Source organism: Diceros bicornis, chromosome 15 (assembly GCF_020826845.1).
Source record: "Diceros bicornis minor isolate mBicDic1 chromosome 15, mDicBic1.mat.cur, whole genome shotgun sequence".
NCBI classification, from domain to species: Eukaryota; Metazoa; Chordata; class Mammalia; order Perissodactyla; family Rhinocerotidae; genus Diceros; species Diceros bicornis.
In genome coordinates, this window is record NC_080754.1 from 46,496,655 (window position 1) to 46,512,085 (window position 15,431).

Below are 15,431 nucleotides of genomic sequence, written 5' to 3' on the forward strand. Positions count from 1 at the left end.
ATAGATAGATCTCAGGAGAATAGTCCTTACGACTTGCTGACTGCTCTGCTATGAATCAACTTGGAACAGGAGAGTGTTAGCAGCGTTTGAAATATATAAAGTGCTCTCCACATTATATATGTTAATTGAGTTAATGTCTCACCTCGCATAACTTAATTGGAGAATGATAAAGGTCATTAAATTTCAGGAGGGCTATATGGGTAACAGAACAATAGAAAGATAGGGCAACGAGAAAATGCAAAACAGTAATACGCCTGGGACAAGGAAAGCAGAACGAATTCTGTTTGGAGGTTTTGCCAATAACTGTATAAGTAATCAAGGGGAACCCAGGGCAAGTATTTCCCTCTCCCACTCTTGAACTCCTCTCTATATTTCTTGTGTCTTGATAGGCATCAACCGTCCCTTCTTCTCTGCAGAGAACAAATCCACGAACTTTCTCCATGAATAAAATAAATCCTCTCAAACAGTAAATCTGCAAGAGAAAATAGAAATTCTTTTTGAAATATCAAACATTTGGATTAAATTTAAATTAAAAAAGGATATTTTAAAGAAAAGTGCATGCAGTTCAAAATAGAACAACCTAGAATTATTGAAATTTACTCACAGCTTAAGTTTAGTTTATGTTTCTCCATTGTTTGGAATAATGTAAATAGAAGCAATTCTACAAGCAGTAACGCATATGATTGACATATTTTGTAAGTGCTAAAGACTTTTTTGAGCTCTTACTCTTGGTTATGAGAATTCAGCATTTATATGTGCATTTCGTAAATCTCAATGTCTAAAAGATTCTGGACTGAACGCAAATATAGCCCCCTCTAAAACTCTTATCTCTCTAGGCACTTTTGTATTCAGGTACTTCATGCAAAAGGAAATCAGAGTAGGAGATTAAAAACTCTAATTCTCTGATCCAAAAATTAAAAAATAAATAAACACAAGGAAATAAAAAATCATAATCATGGTTCCCTATCAAACTTTTGGACGTGTAAATATAAAACCGACTTAGGAAAATTTTTGTTAAAGCCTTTCAAAATATATCATTATGTCTTATTCAGTCTTTTTTTTTTTTTTTTTGGTGAAGAAGATTCACCCTGAGCTAACATCTGTTGCCAATCTTCCTCTTGTTTTGCTTGAGAAAGATTCACCCTGAGCTAACATCTGTGCCCATCTTCCTCTATTTTGCATGTGGGTCACCATCACAGCATGGCTGACGAGTGGTGTAGTTCTGAGCCCGGGAACCGAACCCACAAACCCAGGTTGCCAAAGCTGAGTGCACTGATTGTAACCACTATGCCACAGGGCCAGCTCTTCAATCTTTTTTAATTACTGATTTTTAAAGTTATTATTGTTAAAAGAACCCTTCACAGTAGATTGCAAGCTTCATTTGGGGAGGGATCAAAGCTGTCTTGTTCGTCTCTATGGCCTAGAGCCTAACCAATTCCTGAATGAATGAACCCATCTCTATTGAAAATACAGGCTTATTTGTAAACAATAGAATGATAGTAACAAAAATTGCAGGACAATTTAAATGCAATAACAAGAGTAAAGATGAACTAGAGATATTTCATTCATTTAAATTATGAGAAACTGAAGAATGCCGATGTCTCAGTTTGATATTTATGAAACTAATCCAGCAAGAATATGAGCTTTGTTAGTTTTGACATTTTCAATATTTTGTTATTTTAATTTAACAGAGGTTTGCTAATAGATAATAAGTTCTACTCTGAAAATATGATTGAGTACCCTGGTTTATATCTATAAAATAAAGAGAGACTTTCATCATACTGACATAACCAAAATTACTTTTTAAATGACTATATTTTTAATCTATTTTCCTAACACCAGTTTACACTTGTCCACTAAGCTGACTCATTCTTTGAGAAAATTTTTAAACAAGACATAATTTTCAAATATTAACATAGCATATAAAGGACATAAAGGGACATAGATCCCTTTCAGTTCAGGATATTTCTTAGATGGAAAGTCAGCGGAATTGCCACAGCTCAGCTGTCACTTGGTCAGCTTTTTAAAGAATGGCTTTTTAAGTGTTGATGTTTAAAATCTTTACGGATGCCAAGACTCACTGTCTAAATATTCTGCTGTAAAACTATTGCCAAAAAGTGACACTGGTGCGATTTTCCTTCTCTTGAGAGTATGTTTGACTTATAAAATTAACTTGAGTTAAAAAGTAAGGCATTTTTTTGCCAGGATTTCATTATATAAGCAGATACTTCACATCAAACTTGTATAATATTTTTTCACATCAATTTTTCTTCAAATAAAATTCTTGCATTTTTCAGTTCAGCTATACATGCAGAAAATTTCTTTTAAAATGGGCTGAAAAGAGGGAAATGTGTTAATGTCATTTCTATTAAAGTGTAGAAACTTGCTTATCAGTTTCCTGGCCTGATTCTTTACACATCCAGAAAATCTCAGAACTCCAAGGAGAGAACTACATTTTCCTTAATATCAGGGCTGCCAAAGTTCAGATATAAATTAATATGATTACATAAACAAACAAACAAAACTGGTTAATGTTTACAATTTCAAGGCTTCTATAAACGTGACATTCCTTTGTATTAAAATAGCATTTCCTGTATGCAAATTCACAGGATTTAATAAGTGCATATCTATAATTATTTCATACACTGCTCCAATAAGATCTGTTTCCTCTCTGATGCAGACATAAGTCATACTCAACTCTCCTTCCTGGTTTTCTTTATTTTCTTCCCTACTTGGAATGACAGAGCCTTTTCATTCGTTAATTTCTCCTTTCTAAGAACTCAGTGCCACTTTGTGCCTCAGTGGTTTGGCCCCCGTTTAAGTTTGCCGGTTCCCATAGCTTCGTTCCTACCACCTGTAACTTTGGGCAAGTTACTTGAGCTCTCTATCTCTCAATTTACTTAGTTATAAAATAGACATAATAAAAGTACGCACTCATAAGAGTATTCTGAGACGTAAGTAAACCAAGTGCATTGAGCACTTAGAATAATATTCAACACACAGTAAGCCTCAAACCTTTATTATCCTTAGAACAGGATTTCAGTGCTATGTTCCCCACAAATCCTACTCCAGTTCACACTGCTCTTTCTTTCTTTTAAATACTTACTGCATTTCTATGCAGCAGCATATAATCTGTTACTTAATTATGAATTAATTTTCCATATTCGAGTTTTGTTTCTTCAAGGCAACTTGCAACCCAATTGCTTGAAGATAGCCCATCTTGTTTTTCTTGGTGTTTGCATTCTACAATGTTTGGGCACACGATATCTTTGATAACTTAAAGTAATACTTCTACTACTAATAATAACAATATTTATTATCATAACAAAAATCACTAGCATTTATTAAGCTCTTACTATTGCCAAACACTTTAGTGCTTTACATGCATTGCCTTTTTAAACCCTTATAATACCCTGAAGTGGATCCTATTCTCACATTTACCAATGAGGGAACTAAGATTCGGAAAAGTGGAACAGCTTGCCCCAGGTCACATCATTACCAGTAAGTGTCATCACTGGTGTACCTATATGGGTTGTCTGACCCCGAAGCACGTCACGTCACTTCTGATCCACTTTTAACTTCCTCACAGTCTCGAGCTCCTCATTCTTGAATTACTGCATAAACTCCTCACTCTTACATCTGTCATTTTTCTCCAGTCAGTTCTGCATAGCATCACATGTTCAAGTTCCTGTAGCACTAGGGAGAAGGGTGGTGATTAGTAATCATTAGAAGCCTGTCTCCCTGTGGAATCTCTACAGGATTTTTTTCTGTTCAGTTAAAGGAATGTAAATGGCCTGGAGTCTGTCAAAACCATATAAATGTTTATCTGCATTGGATTCTTAAAATTTTAATTGCTTTTCATCAAGTTTGTATAGCAATAGCTTCACTAATATGAATCACTTCCAGGTTTTATTTTCCAGCTTCCTAACAACAACCTGTCATAGGATAAAATGGTCAATTTCAGAGAATATTAGATTTGGACGAGATTTTAGAGACCATCTAGTCTAGTCTCCTTATTTTGTCAACGAGAAAACCAGGGCTTAAAGAAGGATCTTTCCCACATACCTTAGTTAGGGTGACAGATAAGCTATTGCAATAGAGATCTAAAAGTACGGGAACTATAAAAAAGTTACGTGTTGTCTCTCTTTTCTGTGGCAGCCCAGTGTGAAGGGCCTAGATCGTCAGGGGATCTCTGCTCCACTTTGTCAGAGAGCCAGGTTTCTGTCCTTTGCTGTTCCAGTCTCTCCTACAGTATTTTCATCCTCTGCATGGTCGAGGCTAAGACACTGCCTCAAAAACTTCCTCCCAACAGGAAGGAGAAGGAGAGTGTGTGATAGAAGTATCCTATGTCTAAAGGCCCACATCCAAAGGGGCACAGGACATATCCACTCACGTTCTATTGGTGAATTTAGTCACACAGTCACACCTCACTTCAAGTGAGACTATAGCGTGCATTCTAGGTAGGCAGCTATGTACCTAGAGACAATTTGAGCATTACGGAAACAGGGGAGATGGACTTTGATGAATACTTGGAAGTCCGACCAGGCCACATAAAAAATATAGATGGAAGACCTATACTGCCAAAATCATCTTTTACACTACTTTACGTTGAATAAACACATAATGCCAACGTTTTACAGCATGTTGGTTCAAATTATTATTTTCTTACGTTATATATAGTTGCTATGTTGGTACTATTTGTTTCCTACTTAAGTTTTTGAGAATAAAAACATTGTGTCTGTCAAAACTGTCCTATATCTTCAGGACAGTTGATTTTGTAGGGAGACAAGTTGTGGTTGATTTTTTTAATGTAATAAAGATATACACATACAAACAAAGAACATATGCTTAATATATATACTCAGAGCTTTTTGGAGATGAGGAAGACAAGGCATTCAAGGGATTGTATCTATACGTAACGTTCAAGTCTTTGAGTTATGGACTACAAGAAGGGTCATCCTTATATGTGTGGGTTGCATGAATAATTTTATTAGTAACCAGGCTGAGGTAAATTATCCACGCTTGGAGTAAGACCATTATGAATCAAAATCACAAGTCTGCCTTATTTATATCTTTATTCTTTTATAGCAGTGATTCTTTATAATGTTTTGATTTTATGATAAAATCTAATCAGAATTAAACTTGAAGAGTTCAAAATCAGATAATTATTTGCATTCAGTTTCTATAACTATAACTAATTGGTCTAAAACTGCTAGCACTACACCTGTAGACAGTTACACAATGGCACAGGATAAGATGTGGTTACATCTATGGCCTACTCCTTCATAAGTATTCATTAGTTGGGCAAAACATTTTTGCATATAACTCAAATGGGAGTCTCCAGAATGTGTCATTTGGTGCATGAGCCCTATTTTCAACTCTCTAAAATTCACTTATCTAAAATAACTGACTTTATTTGTTACAGTGTTCAATATCCATATGGTATGTAAATAAAATGGGAATGTAGATAAAATATGTATAATGATCAGGGAATTACATGTAACTCTGGGATTGTACATTATTTGTACAGGAAGAGTATTATTGAAATATAAACTGTAGCAACAATAAGGTCATAAAATGATTGTATATTGCTCACATTGGCGGTAAGTTTTATAAATTAGGAGAGCTGGGATGATGAATTCTAATTGAATATCTGTCCAATGAATGTTTACTCCGAAACATGCATACACATATGACTGACATGTCCTTCACAGAATATTAACTGTTCATTGTCAATTCTGGAATCTGAGTGATTTGAATTTTAATCCAAGCTTAGTCACTTACAAGATATGTGACTCTCTTAGTTTATTACATAAATTCTGTGGTTCTCAGATTTCTGTTCTAGATAACAGGAAAAATAATACTTACAGACTTTTAGGAGGTGGTAGAAATTGGTTTAAGAGGATAAAAAGGTGGCTAATACAGCTACTGATATATAGTATGTGCCCAGTAAATGCTAGCCGTTCCCACTTCATCCCTGCTCCCACATTTTCCTGGGAAAATATTGAGTCTTATTTATCTCCACATGTCAACAATGTCTAGTTAAATGTCTTGTACAACAGAATTGAATTGACTTGAACTTGAAATAGAGGATGAAAGAAAATACCAGAATAATTCAAGAAAAAACATTTCCCTTGGTTTCTATTATCTGCATATCTCAAGTGAAAAATCTATTTTCTTTTCTTTTCTGGTTTGAAATAATCAAGTAATGACCTAAATCCTTCAACTTAGTTTGTGTGCAAAGACTCAATCTAAGATGAATATTTATGGTTTTCCTTAGGAACTAAAGCGTTTTGGCAGTTGTTCAATTCACTAGATGTGCTATTAAAACAGCATAACTGATTCAGCAATTTCATTCAGGTGCAGGTTTGCCTAATGTTGCAGACCTCCTGCAGTAACCTGGAAAAACAAATATGAAATTCAGAGGTTACACCAGTTATACAGTCATTAGGAATAGGCTTCATAGTGACTTGAAGTGATTTTCTTAATTGTAATTTCTCCCTTTTTCGTTATACTAGAGTCTTAAATTATAACTGACTACCTTCTCTGAGTTCCTCATGACAGGCCTCATGCAGACCTTTAAGTATACATAAAGAAGAAAACAGATGTTAAATCTCTTCTTCACCTAAAATCCACGTAAAGACAACGCACAATTAGCACAAAAAATAAAGTCAGCTGTGTTCACCAAAAGCCTATTTTCCTCACACTTTTTCGTAAACTTTTATTACTATTGTGAAAAACATTTTTACCCATTAAAACAGTGTTCGTCTTACAATTTACATATCACATTACCTGGCAGACTGTTAAAACGTAATACTATAACTATATACTTCGTTTATTTAGATTATAAATATGCTCACATTTCTTATATTTATAATGCCTAAGAATCCACTGGCATTAGTTGCATCAAGTCCAGTATCGCTCTTCATCTACCCCTCCCACATCATTATGTAAGAATCTGGGGTTTAAGCAATCCAAAGATGAGGGCGGTCCTGGTTCTAAAAGCCATCCAGAAAGTCCACTGCTTATGTTGTTTCTCAGGACCACATGGTGAGACCATAGAAACTTGGAACTGTCTGGTCCTGTGGGCATTTTTATAATCTGCAACGAGCCCTTGATGATCTGTGTCAATGTGTAAGCTCAAGGGTTCCACAAATTTGGGATTACATCCACAATTCTTTTAGTTTATGAACCACAGAACACAGTACTAGGTGGGTTGAGCTCTGAAGAACTAAGCCTCTCCCATCAAACTGTTAGGATAACACATTAGCCTGAATCACTAGTTCAGACACTCCATTCCTCATAAGATTATTTTTGAGGGTCCTGGTCAGGCTATGCTAGTTACCTGCTATTAGGTCTTACCCTTGAAACTCAGGATTCAGTGATTAAGAAGGTCAGATAAGTTGATCCAATTACTCCTTAGATTTGCATTCCAGAGATCTCATAGAGCTATAGCATCTTTTGAATCAAAATAAAAGTTGTTATATATTTTGCCCTACTAATGTGACTCTTTGTCACATGTTTTGTAAATTTGATTTCAGAAATATTCGAACAATAAGTATTATTAAATCTTTGAAAAGATATGAATTCTTTAAATTTTTAAGGACAATCGGTAGACAATTGAATTATAGACTGTATTTCTGCTATGAACTATGGTAGTTTCAAAGGAGATGTAAGTAGAAATATTTCCATCTTTTATCAGAATTAGTGAGGAATATCCCCTCCCCTTGAGAATGGGTTGGACTTAGTGACTCAGTTCTGATAAATCTAATATGGTAGAAATGACAGCGTGTGACTTCTGAGACTAACTCATAAAAAGCATTGTGGCTTCCTCCTTGCTCTCTTTCTAGATTGCTCCTTCTGGGAGAATCCAACTGCCATGCCATAAGGATACTCAATCAGGCCTCTGAAGAGACCCACATAGCAAAGAACTGATGCCTCCTGCCCACAGCCAGCAAGGAAATGAGCCCTCTTGCTAAGAGCCGTGTGAGTGACCCATTCTGGAAGTGGATGGTCCAGACTCAGTCAAGCCTTCAGATGACTGCAGCCCAGCTGGCATCTTAACTGCAAACTCAGGAGAGACCTCTAGCTAAGAACAAACTAGCTAAGCCAGTCACAGAGTTTATAACCACATACATTGTAAGATAATAAATGTTTATTGTTTTCAACCACTAAATTTATGGGTAACTTGCTACACAGTAATGAATAACTAATATCATCTTCAAGAACTCATCCCTTGCACTGATTTCTACCACTCTTTAACTACTTATCCTGAATTTTGATAAATAAGTCAGCTGACTAATTGCTTGTTCAAAATAATTTTTTTTTTCAAAATTACTTTCTATTCTGAATATGGTAAGAAAACTTCCAGCAGGAGCTTTATCTTGCATATACAGACTGCATCAACACTTTTCCTTGTCCTGCCTTAAAACTCATCTGCACTGTTCATAAACTAGAGTACAAGTTGTCATAGACTTTGACATCAGAAGAAATTTTAAGAGCAAGGGCAATCTACTCCTACTTACCTATCAACTAACCAGTGCATAAACTGGAACATTCATTCCAACACTCATCATCTATGTTTGAACTCACAATGCCCAAGAAACAGGCTTCCGTTTGCAGACGGCTCTTACTTTTAGAAAATCTTCTTCTATGTTAATAGTTTTGTCCCTTTCAATGTAGTTTACCTTTTGAGGACAGCCGTACAAAACAAGTCTAATTTCTCTTCACAAAGCAACTCTTCCTTTTAAAACTCAAGAATGCAAGTCTATTTTAACACTAACATTAACCAAATTCATTTTCTTATTTATTTATCCATTTACTTAGTCAACAAAATCTTATTTATACCTACCAAATACAAGTAACTACAATGAAAGTTGTTTAGGATTCGACAATGTGTTCAAAGACATTTTAGTCAGAAGAGGGAGGTAGTATATGTAATTTAAATCATTCAATTAATTGTGATCATTGTAATAAAGTAATACAAATACATGATCATTTGCTGTTTATCTCTGTAAAGAAAAGAATTAACATAGCAGGCCTAAGACTGCTATCCTTAGAAAGCCCTGCTTGTGTGGGTGGCATCTGGGAAGTTGAATTTTGGGACAGTTCCCACCATTCCAAGAACTGCGTAGTAGCTCACTGTGCCTCAACTGTTTGTGTAAACAATATGGTTTATGCTGATCACCTGCTTTTCTTCTGGAGATCTGGAATTTCAGCACAGCTAGACCAAGGGTGCTTTTGTAACCAATCCCCAATAAAAATTCTGGGCAATTAGTCCCTGATGAGCTTCCCTGGTAACAATATTTCACCATGTTGTCACATTCATTGCTGGAGGAACTAAGCGTGTCTCACGTGACTCACTGGGAGAGGACTCTTAGAAGCTTGAGCCTGATTTCATCTGGAATTTGTCCCATGCGCCTTTTCCCGTCACTGATTTTGCTGTGTATCCTTGAACTAAGATGACGCACCATTTTTATTTATACTCTGGCATATGGAAACAGCAAAGATGAGATGAAGGAACGATAAGCAGCAGTCACCAAACTGAAACACTGAAAGCCTCTACTTTGTCACTTTCAGATGCTAAATACCAAAACAGAGAGATATGTCTCCAGAGCCAATAATACTCAATAAGAGAATGTTTGAGTCATAGTGCCGAAATCAGAGCTCTGACCTACACTAGTTTACTCTCCTCTTTTGTTTCCACAATGTTCTTAAGCAAGTGCCTGATCCAATAGAAAGGCCCTCAGAACTGAGTAAATTACGAACTACTTCTGTTTACTCATCTGTAAAAATAATATAATAATAGTACCTAGTCTCATCAGTTTATTTTGAGTATTAATTACATAATGAATACAAAGTGATTTGAACTGCTTCTGGAATATCTTGAGAGTTCAATTAAATGTGAGTTATCAATTACCTTTGAAAATAGGAAAGAAATACAAATGATTCTCCAAAATAACAGGAAGACTAAAAGAATATGGAAAACATAAAGCAATTAAATAAGACATAAAAAATAGCAAAAAAAAAAAAGGAGAAAAATAATCTGATAGGACTCAGTAGCTCAGGAAAGGAATAGAAAAAATAGTGGTATGTGAAACAATAACAACTGCACAAAAGAACACAAATCATAGTCAGAGAAATAAAGAATCAGCCTAAGAAAACCATCAAAATATTATAAGACAAAGAATACAGATATAAAAAAATTAGGCAATGATAAATATGAAAGATAAATGAATTCTAACACATGCATAACTGTGTTTCTGAAAAAGAAAATAGAAAAATAAAACAATAAAATATATGTTCAAAATGTAATAGAGGAAAATTTTCCTGAAATAAAACCTTGACTTTGAAGGGCAAAAAGATACGTATAGTAATCAAATATAAGACATACCTTAGTGAAATTAAACTGAACTTCCAGAGTGAAGAATCCTGTAAGTAATCCAATGAGAACCAGAAAAAAGCAAGAAATATACAATTATGGGACCATGGTTTAAGAAATTTTAAGGCAAAAAAGAAATAATCGAAGAAATTTAAACACATCTAAGTGCCTTGATTAAAGGGCAACAATCAAGCATTCTCATGTATGCCAGAATTTGGGGAATATACACTTAGGAGTCTACCAAAATAAATTTTAAAAAACAAGACACCTCCTTGGCTACCCTTTAAAGTGGGTTGGAGGCTGGAAAGAATTTGGCCTGCATGATGGCAGAATCAAAGAGAAGAACCTGTGGTCAGACCTTGGTTATAAGAGGACTGAGCAGAGAATAAAAGTACAGCATGGGAAGGGGAGGACTAGAATGCATCCAGTGGTGTTGGATTGGAGTTGAAGGGATATGTGTGAGATTTCTTTTTTCTTACTTCGTTTTTCTGAATTTTCTATGCTAAATTATACATATTTGAAAACTCTAACTAGAACAATTACCCCGTCTCTATATTGGGCTTCATTAATTTCTTTCCAATATTTACCTTCTGTTTTTCAATGTACAGATAATCTTTCTTGACAGACAAGAGATAAGCAAAAAGGGATATGAACAATTCTATTTTTGATGCCCACATGTTGTGAGTATAAATTGATCAAGCAGGAAGCTCTTCAGTTACTCCTGAAATGGAATGGTTTCAGGGAATTATACAGGGAATGGAGTAATACTATCCAACAGCAAAGGTTTTTCAAGTCAAATCCAAACAGGAAGTCATTTTTCCCACTTAAATGGGTGGAATATAACCTTTTCCTTCTTTTCAAAGTAGCAGATCACATAGCTTAGGGCAGAAAGCACAAATATAGGACCATAGAGGGCCTCCCTGCGATTGAAGAAACATGTACATGTTCAATTCTTAGAGCTTCCTGGTAGCTTAATAAATAAAGAAATAATAAAACAGGAATAAAAAATACATGGAATATTTTAAATGTTTGCATTCAGTATAATCATGCATTTAATATACACAGACAAGGCAAAGTGCAATGGAATTTTGTCATCCACTGGATAACTAGAAGGTTCGCAATAAAGATAAAATCAAATGCCTGAATTTGAGGCCTTGTGAATGTGAGACCTGGGCCAAATGGCTCTTCTGTCCTGGAAAGACCTCTGGCAGAACACAGAAAATACAGAGATGCAAATTGCTGCAATTAAGCCTAGATTCTCAGTCAGAAATTTGCATTATTGGAAGACACTAACCTTTGTAGAGATTAATTAATTTTAGGCCAACATAAAGCAAACCTCAAGTAATTAGGTGGTTAAAGGAGAATGGTCTGCAAATACAAATAAGAGCCTTGAAATCACTAGTGCTGATCTGTTGAAACAGAAAAAAATACAGTTCACATAGTAAAGGATCAATGAAACCTGAAAGAAGGAGATTTCAAATCAGACTGGAACAGAGACACTAAGTGTTCTCTATAGCTCCTGGTTGAGGCAAAACTGAATATTGGGATCAGAACTCAAAGAACAGGATCCATATATTTTTATGCTGAAGTTAAATGTTATGTAACATGAATTCAATCACTATTTTAAAAAATATGTTTTTATTTTCTTAACTCCCCAAATTTAAAACTTCTTCCAAGTATTGTAGAATATGGAAAAATCTGAACTGGATAGAGACCAGCTCAAGAATTTGATGTTTATATTCCATTTCCTCATTTATCCATCAGCCACAAATAATAGGCCAGCCCTTCCTTATTGATTCACTCACTAAGTACTTATTTAGAATCTTCTAGGTATAAGAAATTTGCTTATTATTATAATTGCAGAAATGTATAAGGCACATGTCTGCACTCAAACGACCCAAAATAGTGTTTCCTTTCCTGGAATATAAATATATACCAGGTGCTATGCAAGCACGGAGGAGAGCACCCAACTTAAACCAGCAGCATCACAGAAGTCTTCTCAGGGAAGATGACATTTTAAACAAGTGTTAAACTGCAAGAAGTGGTCAAGGGGTAGAAAGGAAACAGGATATAATGCACAGAGATGGAAGAGTGAGAGAGTGTGACACACTTTTGGCAGCTGAATATTGTTTTAAAAACTTAACAGTTTGGAATGATCAATAGAAGTCAATTCATGGAGGCCCTTGACTATCAGCTAAAGACTCCTTTTGCTTTTCATACATACAAGGCTTTAATGTGTTTTGGAAGCCTTACTTATTAGCACCTTTTGAAGGAAAGCACAGTGAGAATCTTCATGCACTTAGTGCAGATGAAGCTCATATACAACTTGGCAGAATTCGACAAATCAGTGTGACAAATATTTGGCTTCTACCTACTTCAGTTTTATCCCCAGATGTGGAACATGAGTTCTTACCGTCAGCTATGGCTTCTGGCATCTCTGTCTCTGGATTCCCAGAATCTCCTTGTGACCTCAGAACTCTACAATGTTTACTGTACTTTTTCCTGACACCCAGGGTGCTGAAGAGAAATCTAATGCCCCTATGGATACTCGTATCTTTGTAGGTCGCCTGCTTCTCCCCAGCAGACTATTCAAGGACTTTTTTCCTTGTTCTGAAATTTCAAAAGGACTTTTCTTAGGTTAGGGTCTGTTTCGTGTACAAATATATCCTCAGATCCTAGAATAGCTTAGCATTTTGAGGGTCCATGCAATTTGAATGCTAATCTTTCTGTACAAAGCTCTCAGAAATTTTTCTTTCAGTAAATCCTTGATTATTGCTAAATCTCAATTTTCTCTATGGTCTTCTTTTGACACTCTTAGAAGATGTTAGCCCTTCTGAATTTCTTCTCTATACCTCTGAACTTGCACTTCTCATATTTTCAGTTTATTTTCTTTTTAGTCTGTAATCTAGAGACTGTCTCAATTTCATCTTCCATTTTTGACTTTTTTTTTTAAGTCAGGAAGATTAGCCCTGAGCTAAGACCTGTTGCCAATCTTCCTCTTTCTGCTTGAGGAAGATTGTCCCTGAGTTAGCATATGTGCCAATCTACCTCTATTTTGTATGTGGGACGCCGCCGCAGCCTGGCTTGACGAGCAGTGTGTATGTCTATGCCGGGAATCTAAACCCATGAACCTCGGGAAGCCGAAGTGGAGCATGCAAACTTAACCACTATGCCACCAGGCTGGCCCCTGTTTTTGACTTTTTAATTCATCAATATTTTAATTTCTGAAAGCATTATCTTGCTGACAACGTGAATTTAAATATTTTATTTTAAATTTATTTTCATCTATGTCTTCACTCTTTCCTGTGGTTGTTCTTTTGGTAATTATAGTCATTCTTATTCATTCTGTGGGTTTTCCTCCAATGGCAAATCTTAGCCCATTTATTTTTTAAAAAGAAAGTCCTAGGCTGATTAATATTTATAGCCACAGTGGATTTTCTCTCCTGTTGCATGGATAAGTTTATTTGTTTTCTCCAACACTTTCTCTTCCTTAAATGAGAGGTCTGACTGGGAGCTCTGCTTTGATGGGAGGGTTTATGCACCAATTTTGGACGCTACTTTGAGTAAGGGAGCAGGCCAGTTGGCTGGGCGATACTCCCTGAATGCTACACCAAATACCCATCTCTCCTCAAAAGCTTAGACATTGGTCTTTCAGCTTTTGCTTGAGGCTCAACATAGGCTAACAGTGAAACTGGAACTGAAAGCTGTTCTAGAACTTATCAAAATTGGGCCTTGCAAGACTAGTTTTGATTTTCCCATACTCTTCAACATTCTGAATGTAACATCAGCCTTGAAATCTTAGCTATCTACTGAACTTTTTGATGTCCCTCTTCTTAAAATCTAGGGAAATGTTTGATTTATTTTTCTCATAGCTATCTTTCATAAGAAAAGAGTCAAACAACAGCAACAACATATGATTTTAGTGCATACGAATAGAAATATTTTCTCCTATCTTCCTCAAGGAGAGAAGGAAAATTAGTATCTCTTTTCTATCTCTGTACACACTTGACACTGGTTTTTATTCATATTTATGCATACATTATATTTTTTGAATTTGTAACTTCTTTTTAAATATCATATGTTCCCTTCTAAAAGTATGTCAACTTAGAACACATGCTTAGATTTAAGAGTTCTCTGTTTAGGTAAATTAAACATATATCCAATAAATTTTTCAAAAAGATTAGTAGAGATGCATTGAAGAATAAAATATTAACAACTGGTTCATTTAACAAGCTTTTTTGAAACTCTCATGATTTATTACTATAGTCTGCATTTGAAATTAGTATCACAGATTTGAACTAAAATGGTAAAGAAATTCCTCAATTGTACCAGTTCTATATCTGATGCCAATAATAATAAAACTTCTAAAGTTATCAATCTTTTTCTCAAGATATTGTTACAGGTTCCATTCATTTCCTTTACCTTCAGATTTTCCTATTTTTCTCCTTAAGACTACGGATTCCTCCTTTCACATGGAAGCCACTTGAGGGGCCTATTGCAACTCAACTTTTGTTTTCTTTGCCTCAGTAATAGAATCATTATTATTCTCATCACCAAGATTTCGTTCATTATCTGAAAACAACAAATATTCCTCACACTCGATTTTGGATATTTGATTTTTCTTATTTGTGTTCTCAATAGGCACATCCTCATTACTTGTTGGAAATGAAAATTCATTCTTTTCCATAAAAGAATTATCGGGGCCGGCCTGGTGGCGCAGCGGTTAAGTGCGCGCACTCCACTTCGGGGCCCAGGGTTGGCAGGTTCGGATCCCACGCGTGCACCAACGCACCAACTTGTCCAGCCATGCTGTGGCGGCATCCCATATAAAGTAGAGGAAGATGGACATGGAGGTTAGCCCAGGGCCAGTCTTCCTCAGCAAAAAGAGGAGGATTGGCATCGGTTGTTAGCTCAGGGCTGGTCTTCCTCACGAAAAAAAAAAAAAAAGAATTATCATTCATCTCATTAATCTATCTTGATTACCATTTCCCCCTTCATCACTGCAACCTAAATAAGATATTTATTTGTCTGTGACTTTTATTATATTAAT